Raw genomic sequence first — 15,004 nt, forward strand, 5'->3', positions numbered from 1 at the left:
AAGTATTATAATGCATATTTGGCGTGCTGTCCGGGGAAGGGGCTCTGAGCTCGGGAATGGCCCGAACCTAGAGTACCCCCCCCCCGTATATAAAAGTGTAAAATGAACTAGTGGAGGAGATGGGGTGGAAGGGGGATGCTGATAAACCGTCAATGGAGACAGGTAGGCTGATTCAGCTGTATTTATACCCTAAGGTTGATTATCTTGAGTGGTTCCACTTGTGCTAATTAGGTTTAGTATCTGACGTGCTTCTCCCGAACCTTGTTATGAAACTACATTTCACGAGTTCACACTTACATATAATTAACTGAAGTATTATAATGCATATTTGGCGTGCTGTCCGGGGAAGGGGCTCCGAGCTCGGGAATGGCCCGAACCTAGAGTACCCCCCAAAAAGCTAAAGAGCAGGAGGACAGCCGCCGAACTAAAGACCCCCCAGAATGAGTGCCGCGTTTGGCGGGCTGGCATCTCGAGAAAGGGTCTGAATGTTTGTCCAGTGGGCCCCTGATGGCGGCTCACTGTACCTGGACTGACGGGCCCTGCTGGCCTGCAACGGGGAGCAATTGTAATTTGGAGCGACTGATCAGGCGAATTTGTGCCTTTCTCCGCTGTGAGACCATTGCTTGCTGGACAGAAACAGAAAACAGGAAAGAGAGAAAATGAGAGCTTGACCGGGAGATTTTCTCACACTGCGTCCGTTGTGAGACCCAATGCTCGCTGGACGAAAGAGAAAACGTAAGTGCTCTACCGGGAAAGTTCTCATTGCGTCCGCTGTGAGAGCAAATGCTCGCTGGACAGAAAGCGAAAACAGGAAAGAGAAAAATGAGAGCTTGACCGGTAGATTTTCTCACACTGCGTCCGTTGTGAGACCCAATGCTCGCTGGACGAATGAGAAAACGTAAGTGCTCTACCGGGAAAGTTCTCATTGCGTCCGCTGTGAGAGCAAATGCTCGCTGGACAGAAAGAGAAAACAGGAAAGAGGAAAATGAGAGCTTGACCGGTAGATTTTCTCACACTGCGTCCATTGTGAGACCCAATGCTCGCTGGACGAAAGAGAAAACGTAAGTGCTCTACCGGGAAAGTTCTCGCTGCGTCCGCTGTGAGACCAAATGCTCACTGGACCAAAAGAGAAAACAGGAAAGAGGGAAAATGAGAGCTTGACCGGGAGATTTTCTCACACTGCGTCCGTTGTGAGACCCAATACTCACTGGACGGAAGAGAAAAGGTAAGTGCTCTACCGGGAAAGTTCTCACTGCGTCTGCTGTGAGACCAAATGCTCGCTGGACAGAAAGAGAAAACAGGAAAGAGGGAAATGAGAGCTTGACCGGGAGATTTTCTCACACTGCATCCGCTGTGAGACCCAATGCTCGCTGGACAGAAATAGAAAACAGGAAAGAGGGAAAATGAGAGCTTGACCGGAAGATTTTCTCATACTGCGTCCACTGTGAGACCCAATGCTCGCTGGACGGAAGAGAACAAATTAAGTGCTCTACCGGGAAAGTTCTCACTGCGTCCGCTGTGAGACCAAATGCTCGCTGGACAGAAAGAGAAAACAGGAAAGAGGGAAAATGAGAGCTTGACCGGGAGATTTTCTCATACTGCGTCCGCTGTGAGACCCAATGCTCGCTGGACGAAAGAGAAAACGTATGTGCTCTACTGGGAAAGTTCTCGCTGAGTCCGCTGTGAGACCAAATGCTCCCTGGACAGAAATAGAAAATGGGAAAGAGGGAAATGAGAGCTTGACCGGGAGATTTCTCACACTGTGTCCGCTGAGAGACCCAATGCTCACTAGACAAAAGAGAAAACGTAAGAGCTCTACTGGGACAGTTCTCGCTGCAAGACCAAATGCGGGTTTATTTAATTATTTATTTATTCTACTGGGAGCAGGCGCTGCTGTGGCAGTGGGTAGATACAGAAAAGGCTCCTGCGGGAGTGGACACTGTTGCGGCAGTGGGGAGGTACAGGAAAGGCTCCTGCGGGAGCAGACGCTGCTGTGGCAGTGAGGAGGTACAGGAAAGGCTCCTGCGGGAGCAGACACTGCTGCGGCAGTGGGGAGATACGGGAAAGGCTCCTGCGGGAGCAGACACTGCTGCGGCAGTGGGGAGATACGGGAAAGGCTCCTGCGGGAGCAGACGCTGCTGTGGCAGTGGGGAGATACGGAAAAAGCTCCTGCGTGAGCAGATACCGCAGTGAGGAGGTACAGGAAAGGCTCCTGCGGGAGCAGACACTGCTGCGGCAGTGGGGAGACACAGGAAAGGCTCCTGCGGGAGCAGACACTGCTGCGGCAGTGAGGAGGTACAGGAAAGGCTACTTGCTTTCGGCTGCTGTAGATATTGGCTGCGGGAAGAGTAAAAAGGGTTAGTAACATTTGATGGGGCAAGCAAAAAATGACTGGGTAGCCTACTGTGTTACCAGCTTAGCAATTGGTTGCCTGATTTGACAATTGCTCAAGCCTTGTCCACATTATTATGTTACTGTTGGAAAAGCATCTTTCCTCTCATTTGGCCTCAGGGCTCTTAGGTGGTCTCCAGGGCGGATACGTTTGGAAGGCTGTTTTCACGTTGTTGTATGGACTGTGGAAAAAGAGGGTTTTGGAAACGATGAAGCATGTTTAGTCTTGCAAGACATTGTACCTGAAGACATGATTATAGCAGTAACGTACCAGTCACCCCCCATTTTGCATGGAGACAGAAATTAAATACCCCCCAAAAAAATTTTCTGCTCATGATTCTTTCTGACTAGATACATTATCAACGTTTGTACACTTCAACGTTTTACCGTTCAGGAATAGGAATCGTATTCCTGATATAATTTACTAATTAACTGTCACTGAAAAGATGTTTTATCTAAATATTGGTCAAATATCGAAGCCAGAGTCTTCAATTGATGCACGGTTTATCCATATCAAGTCAGAGTGAAGTTTAACGTGCTGTGGAAGTGAAACGATAATAAACTGGGGCCGTAGGCGATGCTTGCAAGCAAATGGGTTAATAGCAGTTATGTGCTATTGGCTTCTAAGTGGTTTCTAAAGATATTTACTTGCCTGTTTTTCATATTACGGTCCTGAAAGGCAACAGTAATTTTACTCCCACTTGCTATCCTGCGTCAAACACGAGGGCAGATGCGTTTTAGATGAATTTTGAGTGATCACTAAATAATAAGTCCCTAAATAATTTGGTCCTGCCAGAAAAATTGCATGGAAATAAAAATTTAAAATTGAATTAAGCATTTAGCCGACGGTTTAATCCAGCGATTTATGTTGCATTCAGGCATTTTTTTATTTTTTTAACTTATCATGGAACATTATTGTATCATTTCAGTGAGGTTTAAACGTGCGTGGTAAGGCAAATGTAATGTCTTGGACATTTCAGTGTGGATGAAGACTGGGAATAATGCCTTTGTTCGTGGTTAAATGTGGCATCATCATCTGACGGATCTACGTTTGTATCTGTAGTCCAAATCTATGCGCACTCCACACTCCAGATCAGCAGGTGGCGGTAATGCATCTTTACCCTGGTTTGCCAAAACTGCCACAAAACACTAGTAGAAGACGGAACTGCGTCATGTCATTTAATAAAAATTTAGCCGCGAACCTGCTTTTAGATGCAACACTTTGGATGCCAAATGCCGTAAAATCCAATGAAGAAGAACCTGCTTTTAGAGTTTTCACCTGAAAATGTGTTGGTTAACATCGCACGGTCTGCGCCGCTAGAAGAAGGGGCGTCAAACTGCAACTTGGCCGGAACGCCGGTGTGAAAGGCTGAGCCGGGACGGGAAGTGAGAGCTTTGCTGCGGCCCAGGCTGGTTGGATTCCAGCTCGAGGAGAGCTCGGTCTCAGGCGGCATGATCATTGTGTCAAGCGAGGCGAGCTCGGAGCTTGCACGGTCTATTGGCCACAACTTGTGGCTTGACGAGGAGAGCAGCTGTCGCGATGACACTTAATGCTGCTCAATGGTCGTGTTTGACTGGGTAGGAAAGATCGCGGGTCCGGCAAAAGCAGCAGGGTCTTATAAATCCCCGGTGAAGCTCTCTTCGTTGGTATGAAAAATGGGTCCGTGGTAAGGTGACAGACGAAGCGAACCAGCATGCTGATAAACCGTCAATGGAGACAGGTAGGCTGATTCAGCTGTATTTATACCCTAAGGTTGATTATCTTGAGTGGTTCCACCTGTGCTAATTAGGTTGAGTATCTGACGTGCTTCTCCCGAACCTTGTTATGAAACTACATTTAGTGCAAGTAGCTCCACATATCTGCTGCAACTTAAAGCATATTGAGAAAAAATCCCTTCACTCTGTGAGCATAGAATAGCTGTATCCCAGAATTATTTTAAAAGATAATCTGCAAAGCCTTCAATATTGATTTTTCTCACTGCAATTTTTTTTTTTCACACTGTCAGTAGGTAGATAGGTATTCATGTATGTATGTATTTGTTTGTTTATTCTTTCATTCTGTCATTCTACTTGTCAAACCCTAGGATCATCCTAAATAACTGCATAATTGAGAATTCTGTTTATATTATTTGTTTGTTTGTTTATCCTGGCATAAAACAAGATTCCTTAAAACATAAAATTTCCTTAGGTGACATGCCACTAAGCCTTAACCATCAGACTGTAACAATTATCAAAACAGGAGCAGACTTGAAAGCACTAAATAACTATATCGTCAAAGCTTGTGTGTAGTGTGTGTTAGACAAGAGTTATATTTTGTGCTTTTGAAATAAGTAGTATTAATAAATCAATAATAAAAATACATCAGAGTATATTAGTGGACATATATTAGAAAAGTTGTTACATTTTTATTGCATTTTATTTCGTGAAAAGCAGTAATATTTTACTGCAATACTGTGGTCCTAGGAAGACAATTCTAGGTCCCCCATTTTTTGGACTGTGCCACTTTGCCAGTTCTACTCCATTAGCGGAAACTTGATTCAAACATTAAACAAGTCCTTAAAGGTACAGGTTGTAGGACTTGCCACGAGAGGGCGCACTATCAAAACAATAACAATCGTGTGGTTTGGTGACGCTAAGAAGGAGTGTGGGATGATGGGATTTGTTGTCTTCTACCCAACCACTGACCATCAATCAGACGGAAATATAAATCAGGGATATAATGGATGAGGTAAAGTTTTATAAATGTTGTGCTTGATATCATAATTTTCAAACGTGAGTTCAACAATTTGAGCGAGTAAATTACATACAAAGTCAATGCAATCTGACTATGGATCCGACACGTTGCCCCGCATTTGGCCTGTATGCCCCATAATACTAATCTTGTTGGTCTTTATAATAGCATACATTTTCTGTAAAGATACAAATCAAAACAACTCACCTGTCGAGTAAAACACAATATTCCGAGAGCTGTCCTTGTTGACAGAACCAGCGGCAGACGGTAAACAGTAATTATGTTCCATAAATAAGTAACACAGTCCACCAAAAAACGTCCAAGAAGTAGTAAATAAGGAACTGCTTGAAACAAGCAAGTGGTTTGGACGCTAGACACTACCTCCGCATTTGTCCACGACACTGCTGTCATGTGGTTTCTACGTCAGTAAAGGTGGTATCAAAGGGTAACTTACGTTATTGACAGGCGACTGCACTGCCCCGTGTCACTGTTAAAATGGCAATTTTCTCATAATTTACAAGTAGTTGAAAACATTAGAAATATTGTTAGTAATCAGCTGGACAAAATATATAACACTAGCCTAGTGGTTTTTGGATATTTTATTGCAAATTTCGTACAAATTTTACCTTTAAACTAGATCCGTAGAAAATTATATCTTTCCACCTTATTTTAATAAGAGCTGGCAAATTCTGTATTTAAACGGTACATACACATTTTTAATTGATACGATATAAAAAAAACTATTTGATGCAAATAGTTTCTGAATTTTTTTTTTAATAATTAAAAAAAGTGCCAAATGTGTGTATGTGACAAAGCCAGTGAATTAAAACAGTTCAGTTTAATCACCGTTAATGCACTGCTTGAATTAATGTGCGTGCGCACACACACACACAAATACACACACACCACTTGTGTGGTGGATTTGAGTGAGATACTCCGTGTAGATTAAGTGGACTTGTGTGTTTGACATGTGATTGATTGATTGCTCTGACCTGAGAGGCGCACGTGAGTTGATGTAGAAGTAAGACAGTAAAAAGAGAACACTGGTTCACGGCATTAGGTCTCATAGTGTGTTTATTGGAAATACGCCAAAGACATAAAGCATCCTGACAAATATATATAACATATGCAAAACTACAACATGGTGTCAGAAGACGGCAAGTACAGCGAACAGACTGTCGATAAGATTTGAACGTCACGCCAGCGAAATTTTGAATGCTAAAGGCTAGCGAATATGGACCAGTTCAAGCCGCCAACGCCATTACTGTTAATGGGCAATTTAGCAGAAAATTGGCGAAGATGGGAACAACTTTATCGTCTGTACATGACTGCAACGGGAGCGAATACCAAACCGGAGCCAGTCAAAATTGCAATTCTACTACACACCATTGGAGAAGAAGCATTAGAAAGAAGAAGCATTAGAAGTGTATAATAAGTGTATAATACACTCACCGTCCGTCTTGCCGATCAAGAGAACGAGACGATAGAAGATGTGCTCACAGCATTCCGAGACTATTGTAGTCCACAAAAAAACTTTGTATTTGAAAGACATCAGTTCAAAGACATTCAGTTACAAAATATAAAGGCTGACAGAGCAGAGTTACCAGTTGAGCAATCGGTGTATAAAATAACATAATCATTATAAATATAGCATAGGAAAGAAAGAAAATATCCAGAATTTATACATTTTATAATAATTACTTCCTGACAATGCTTTCGAAGACATGGACATTAAAGAAAACTGGAGCGGCAGTCACATGGAGCTTAAAGCTGTCGTAGGTAACTTTTGACGCTCTAGTGGTTAATAAACAGAACTGCTTGCGTCTTGCGGAAGAACATCGTAGCCGGAACTACTTCTCTCTGTTTATGTCTATGAAGAATCACAAAGGTACTGGGTTACTCCGCCGCGGTACCCCCGAAGCAATCTAAAATAGTCTGGACATAAACATTTATTATAGGTACACCCTAGTGATTCAGGACAAGCTAAAAACACGGTTTGGAAAATGGATTCATGGTGTTCTCGCTTATTATATACATTTTTCTACATTTTGAACACAAAATGTAGAAAAATGTAAAAAAAAAAAAAATGTTTTGAATGTAAATGTAAATGCAAACAAAGTTACGGACCGCAGCTCTGATTGGTTGTTTCTTACCGGGAGCGGATGAATTTCTGCAAATGGCAATAGGACCACTGGGAGGAGCCAGAGGAGCTTGATTTTTTTCACAGATTATCGGTCTCATATTCTACTGTCAGGACATAATGACATGTTTAACAAATATGTAAAATATATATTTTTTACAAAAGTTACCTACTGCAGCTTTAAAGCTTGAGAGAGCTGTGCAAACTGAAAACTAAAATGGCTGCTCCCTTAGTCTGGTAATTTTCTAAATTCGAGTCCCAAGAGTGAAACGTAAAACACTTAACACAATGAACATAACATTTTTAATCACTAGATATAGCTGTTCGTCATTTAACATTTCTATCTTAAACCATATTATTAAAAATTGACTAATATTAAATGATTTTCAGCTTAATTTTACCTCACTCCCTTTAACTTTAAACTGAGGCTTCGTGATCTGCTTCTGTGAACAGTAAACCCCGCCTACTTTGATTTGATTGGCCATCTCAGTCATTTTGACATTGAGGAGCACTGTTAGACCGCTGAGGCTTTGATCTGAAGTGCCTAGTATGTGCAGCGTTTGCGCGTGCATCCGTAGACTAGCGCAAGTTAATTCTCACACTTTAATAGTATTTATAGCTCCTAACAGACTTTGTGACTATGAGAAGTTATTACCTCAAAATGTACGTCAGTTTTCCCTATTGCCCGCGTGCCAGCGATTATCCTTCTGCATGCCTTCTGCATGCCACTATTGGCACTAGGTTGGTAGGTTGCCGATCCCTGATATAAATCATTGCAACTTTGGAGTATTAAGCTCACATAAATTAACTAAAGTATTTTCCGCACTATAAGGCGCACTTAAAGACCTTTCATTTTCTCAAAAAACGACAGTGCACCTTATAATCCAGAGTCTCTGTCAAAAATGTTGACATTCCCTTTAGCACAGCTCCATCTAGTGGATGCATAACGCAAACCCAGTCAAACGTTTGACTGCAGTATCTTCTATTCTATGCGCCTTATAATCCAGTGTGCCCTATATATGAAAACAGTTCTAAAATAGGCCATTCATTGAAGGTGCGCCTTATAATCCGGTGCGCTTTATAGTACGGAAAATACGTTAACATAAGCCTCACAGGAAACACTCAAATAACACTCAACATTTAACCACTCATAAGATGTAGTAATATAATGTGCAGATCTTAAACAATATCAAGATATGATACAGTCTATTATACTGTACATGAAGTAGATTTAATATGGTGTTCATTGTGTGTTATAAATAATCATACTCTTAAATGTATAACCACAAATACATAAGTATTATGATGCATTAAAATTGTAGTTATTATTATCCATGAGTTGATATAACATTATGTTTTTTTATTTTATTTTTATAATGTATTATGCATTCATTATAATACCTTATACAGTCTTCATAGAAAGTCCTACAAAAATAGTTTAATACTATTATTTTTAGTATTTCAAGTAAGTTTGCTGTGTGGTAAAAGAAAAGTATGCTATACAGTCATGATCCTGGTTTCTTCTCCTCTTTCTCTGTCTTCCTCTTGTGGTCACACACTCTCTCGCACACTCACTCACACAATCAGGCACACACATCCACCCCTCTGCTCATTATCTCTTTCAGCTGTTTGCCCTTTCGTTCCCTTCTCCTCACCTGTCCCCGCTTTTTCTCTTGATTGTCTCTGCTTCTTATTCCCTCTTCCTAGCCCTGTCTTGTTGTCGGATTATTCAAGGACCTCTCGTGTGAAACGTTTGTTCTCTAGACCTGTCCTGTCTTGTCCGTGGAAAGTGAGATCATAATTTCTGCTGTGAGTTATATTGCCATTGGACTGTGTATTATCCAGCTGTGCCTGTTTGCAGAGTACCTGTTCAGCGCCTGCCCTTGGCTGTTCACCCTGCCTGCTGTCTTCACTATTTCTGACTGGCTGTACGCATCTCGGAGTCCCTGCCTCTGTCGTCGTGGAAGTTTATGCAGATTTCCTTAGATCCAGTCATCTTGCAGTTTTTGTTCTGGCTCTGATTAATGCCTGTGATTTGTGTTCTAATTATTCAGTGAAGACAATTTACTTTATTCATTAAAGACTGTTAACTGCATCCCGCCCTGGTCTTCCATCGTTCTTACTCTAACATATACATATTTGTTTGACCACATGAAAATCAAAAAAGGATGACTAACAGAGCATGCTGGAGTATTTGCTACTCATCAGTTCCTTATATGTCGGTCACTTCGAGTTATGTTGTGACGACATTATGAGAGTTCGCTTTGGAGCCCCAATCATATCTGACTTTAAGAGAAAACAGCAATGAAATTTGGCTAGTGGCTTTAGTAAACCTGAGCCACTGACCATGCATACGGGTATAAATAAAAGCCTACTTGTCACCGTGGGAGGGCCAGCACATCGAGCCTCTCGCAGGAGTGCAGCACCCCCTGTGGGAGACACGTTGTCCTTCTACATAGCCCTGGCCAGTCCCTCTAGGGACACGGGGAGTCCTGTGGTGATCAGCCATAAATTGATGCCTTCTGGGCTATCCAGCTTGACTCCCCTCCGCTTCACCACTGTGGGTGTCCCTTTGGTGCCAGTCATATGGAATTTAGGGGCATGGCTTGCACTAACCAACCTGTCCCATTGGCTCATTCGCACAGTTTGACTCGGCTATGCAATTTAGTTCACCAGAAGACCTTCAGCATAGATGAAGCAGGGGTTTTACATACCTTATGTCATCATATTCAAAAAGGGTGGTGGCCTACAGCCAATCCTGGGTCTGTGAGTCTTGAATTGGGCCCTTCACAAGCTTCCGTTCAAGATGTTGACGCAGAAGCGCATCATCGGATGCATCAAGCCCTCGGACTGGTTTGCAGTGGTTGACCTGAAAGATGCTTACTTTCATGTCTCGATTCTCCTTCGACACAGGATGTTCCTATGGTTTGCATTCGAGGGTCGGGCATGGCAGTAAAGGGTCCTCCTCTTTGGGCTGTCCCCCCACATCTTGACGAAGGTAGCGGAGGGTGCCATTGCCCTGTTATGGTAAGTGGGCATCAGGATCCTCAACTATATTGATGACTGGCTCATTATGGTTCATTACGAGAACAGTTGTGCGATCACAGGGACCTGGTGCTACGGCACCTCAGCCAGTTGCGGCTTCATATCAACTGGGGAAAAGAGCAAGATCTACTTTGTGCAGAGAATCTCTTTTCTCAGTGTGGAGTTAGACTCTGCGAGTATGACGGCGCGACTCATCAACAAGCCTTTCTTCAGAGGCAGGATGGTGGTACCACTGAAACACTTTCAGAAGCTCCTGTGGCATATTGCATCCACAGCCGCAGTCAAGCCTCTTGGATTGCTGCATATGCATTTGTCAGGGAGGACGAGAAGCACATCTTATTTTTTGTGCCTTTCTGGTCCACCAGGACTGGTTTCTGGAACTCATGCTCCTCGCCACAGTCACTCACAGATGCATCCCCCTGAGACAGGACCTCCTCTCTCAGAGGCTCGTAGACGTAGCTGATCTGTCACCCGCGGTGATTAACACGATCACTCAGGCTAGAGCTCCATCTATGAGGCAAGCTTATGCTCTCAAATGGGGTCTGTTCACCAATTGGTGTTCTTCTTGCCGAGAAGACCCCTGAAGATGCACGATTGCAGTGATGCTTTCTTTCCGTAGGCTCGTAGTCCCTGGGAAAGCACAATGTCATCGTCAGGTTCCTGAGCGATGCCAGAAGGTTAAATCCTCCTGTGCCACCCCTGGTGCCCTCCTGGTACATCTTAATTGTCCTGGCTGGACTTCAGAGGGGTCCCTCTGGTTTCAGTCGAGCTTAAGTTCTGGTCTGCTAAGACAGTGCTCCTGACCTTGCTCACTTCCACGCAAGAGGGTCTGGCACCTCCAAGCATTTTCAGTAAGTGAAGAGTGTCTTGTGCTCGGGCCACCCTACTCTCACATTGTCCTGAGACCCTGGCCTGCATACGTGTCCAAGGTTCCTACCATAACTTTCCTCTTGCTGTATCCCGTAAGAGCATTGCTTATATATGTTGACCACACCCGGAGCTTCATAAGCTCTGAGCAGCTCTTTGTCTGCTATGGAGGTCAGCAGAAGCAGAGGTTGGCTCACTGGATAGTGGATGCCATCACCTTGTCGTACCAATCCCAAGATGGGCTGTTCCCCCTGGGGGTGAGAGCTCACTCCACATGGAGTGTTGCCTTCTCCTGGGCACTGGCGCACGGTGCCTCTCTGGCAAACATCTGTAGAGCTGCGGGCTGGGCAACACCGAACACCTTTGCAAGATTTTACAGTCTGCACGTTGAGCCAGTTTCTTCCCGTGTGTTGTGTAACAGGTAAATGGCAGGAAGAGCTGGCCGGTGTCATGCTTTCTGCGCCATACTCCCTCACACAGGGATACAAATGCCTCTTTCCTCCTCCAGTAAGTTCCCCAGACAGTAAACCCCATCCTCCAGCACCCTCTGCAGTCAGACTGAGCAGAGCAGTCTGGCACCAGACCCAGTATCTCAGTATCTCAGCCTCAGTGTTAGCTTGCCCGGGTCTCCGGTCAGCCCTTGTACTGGACTACATTATGGGGTAGCGATGTGTATATAATGTAGTGTAGTGTTATTTTATTCTTTTTATTTATTATTTTATTCAGTTTTTCTCTGTTTTCAGAAGTGCTGCAGGTGCGTGACAATTTGACGAATTGTGAATTTATTTTTTCCTTCTAAAAGATGCCTGCAGATAACTATTAGCTGGAAAACACCATAGGATCACATCATGACGTCTTACTGTCTGTCTGACAAAGACACTGATCATACCTGCTATGTAGATTGCATCTTAAAATATCAGAATATATCAGTTTCCAAAGATATGCATAGAAAGAAATGTTTAACTATTTATTTATTTAGAGTTGTTGTATTTTACAAAGTTAACCCTCAAAAACATGCACTGTACAGCAGGCAGTACAATGAAATGCTAAAAGATTAAAATGGGGTCAAATTTAACCTGTGTGAGGTTAGGAGTGTTTAATAATAAGACGAGACAAAACAACAGTTATAAATTAAATAAATTAATTATACAATTGACATGCTTATTTGAATTAAATCACACTCGAAAAAAAAAAAAAAATATATATATATATATATATATGTCACCGATGGAGTTTCGGTTCCTTGCCGCTGTCGCCTCTGGCTTGCTTAGTTGGGGTCACTTCATCTACAGCGATATCGTTGATTTGATTGCAAATAAATGCACAGACACTATTTAACTGAACAGAGATGACATCACTGAATTCAATGATGAACTGCCTTTAACTATCATTTTGCATTATTGACACACTGTTTTCCTAATGAATGTTGTTCAGTTGCTTTGACGCAATGTATTTTGTTTAAAGCGCTATATAAATAAAGGTGACTTTGACTATATATACAGTATTGTTCAAAATAATAGCAGTACAATGTGACTAACCAGAATAATCAAGGTTTTTCGTATATTTTTTTATTGCTACGTGGCAAACAAGTTACCAGTAGGTTCAGTAGATTCTCAGAAAACCAATGAGACCCAGCATTCATGATATGCACGCTCTTAAGGCTGTGCAATTGGGCAATTAGTTGAATTAGTTGAAAGGGGTGTGTTCAAAAAAATAGCAGTGTGGCATTCAATCACTGAGGTCATCAATTTTGTGAAGAAACAGGTGTGAATCAGGTGGCCCCTATTTAAGGATGAAGCCAACACTTGTTGAACATGCATTTGAAAGCTGAGGAAAATGGGTCGTTCAAGACATTGTTCAGAAGAACAGCGTACTTTGATTAAAAAGTTGATTAGAGAGGGGAAAACCTATAAAGAGGTGCAAAAAATGATAGGCTGTTCAGCTAAAATGATCTCCAATGCCTTAAAATGGAGAGCAAAACCAGAGAGACGTGGAAGAAAACGGAAGACAACCATCAAAATGGATAGAAGAATAACCAGAATGGCAAAGGCTCAGCCATTGATCACCTCCAGGATGATCAAAGACAGTCTGGAGTTACCTGTAAGTACTGTGACAGTTAGAAGACGTCTGTGTGAAGCTAATCTATTTTCAAGAATCCCCCGCAAAGTCCCTCTGTTAAAAAAAAGGCATGTGCAGAAGAGGTTACAATTTGCCAAAGAACACATCAACTGGCCTAAAGAGAAATGGAGGAACATTTTGTGGACTGATGAGAGTAAAATTGTTCTTTTTGGGTCCAAGGGCCACAGGCAGTTTGTGAGACGACCCCCAAACTCTGAATTCAAGCCACAGTACACAGTGAAGACAGTGAAGCATGGAGGTGCAAGCATCATGATATGGGCATGTTTCTCCTACTATGGTGTTGGGCCTATTTATCTCATACCAGGGATCATGGATCAGTTTGCATATGTTAAAATACTTGAAGAGGTCATGTTGCCCTATGCTGAAGAGGACATGCCCTTGAAATGGTTGTTTCAACAAGACAATGACCCAAAACACACTAGTAAACGGGCAAAGTCTTGGTTCCAAACCAACAAAATTAATGTTATGGAGTGGCCAGCCCAATCTCCAGACCTTAATCCAATTGAGAACTTGTGGGGTGATATCAAAAATGCTGTTTCTGAAGCAAAACCAAGAAATGTGAATGAATTGTGGAATGTTGTTAAAGAATCATGGAGTGGAATAACAGCTGAGAGGTGCCACAAGTTGGTTGACTCCATGCCACACAGATGTCAAGCAGTTTTAAAAAACTGTGGTCATACAACTAAATATTAATTTAGTGATTCACAGGATTGCTAAATCCCAGAAAAAAAAAATGTTTGTACAAAATAGTTTTGAGTTTGTACAGTCAAAGGTAGACACTGCTATTTTTTTGAACACACCCCTTTCAACTAATTGCCCAATTGCACAGCCTTAAGAGCGTGCATATCATGAATGCTGGGTCTTGCTGTTTTCTGACAATCTACTGAACCTACTGGTAACTTGTTTGCCACGTAGCAATAAAAAATATACTAAAAACCTTGATTATTCTGGTTAGTCACATTGTACTGCTATTATTTTGAACAATACTGTATATATGTGTGTGTGTGTGTGTGTGTGTGTGTGTGTGTGTGTGTGTGCGTGTGTGTTTTAAAAAGGATGGCCAGAAACAATAAACAATAGTAAAAATTAAAAAATCCAAAATACTCTAAAACAACAACACCAACAATAATAATAATAATAATAATAATAATATAAATTAATAATAATGGGGAAGTCGTGGCCTAACGGTTAGTGACTCGAACTCGCAATTGAAAGGTTGTGAGTTTGAATCTCGGGCTGGAAGGAATTGTGGGTGGGGGGAGTGCATGTACAGTTCTCTCTCCACCTTCAATACCACGACTTAGGTGCCCTTGAGCAAGGCATCGAACCCCCAGCTGCTCCCCGGGCGCTGCAGCATAAATGGCTGCCCACTGCTCCGGGTGTGTGTTCACAGTGTGTGTGTGTATTTGTGTGTTCACTGCTCTGTGTGTGTGCACTTCGGATGGGTTAAATGCAGAGCACAAATTCTGAGTATGGGTCACCATACTTGGCTGAATGTCAAGTCACTTTCTTTCACTTTCTAATAATAATAAAAATCAGTGTGTTATGAAGCGGTTTGATATGGTGTGACATGGAAAATGTAATGTGAATTATTGGGCATTTACTTTCTTTTAGATTTCACTATGTCTGAGGTGTTTGCTCAAGAGAAAAACATGAAAAATAAACAACTGTCTAAAAAAGTAGAATAAGGT

Source organism: Carassius auratus, chromosome 17, assembly GCF_003368295.1.
Source record: "Carassius auratus strain Wakin chromosome 17, ASM336829v1, whole genome shotgun sequence".
In the NCBI taxonomy this organism is placed as follows: domain Eukaryota; kingdom Metazoa; phylum Chordata; class Actinopteri; order Cypriniformes; family Cyprinidae; genus Carassius; species Carassius auratus.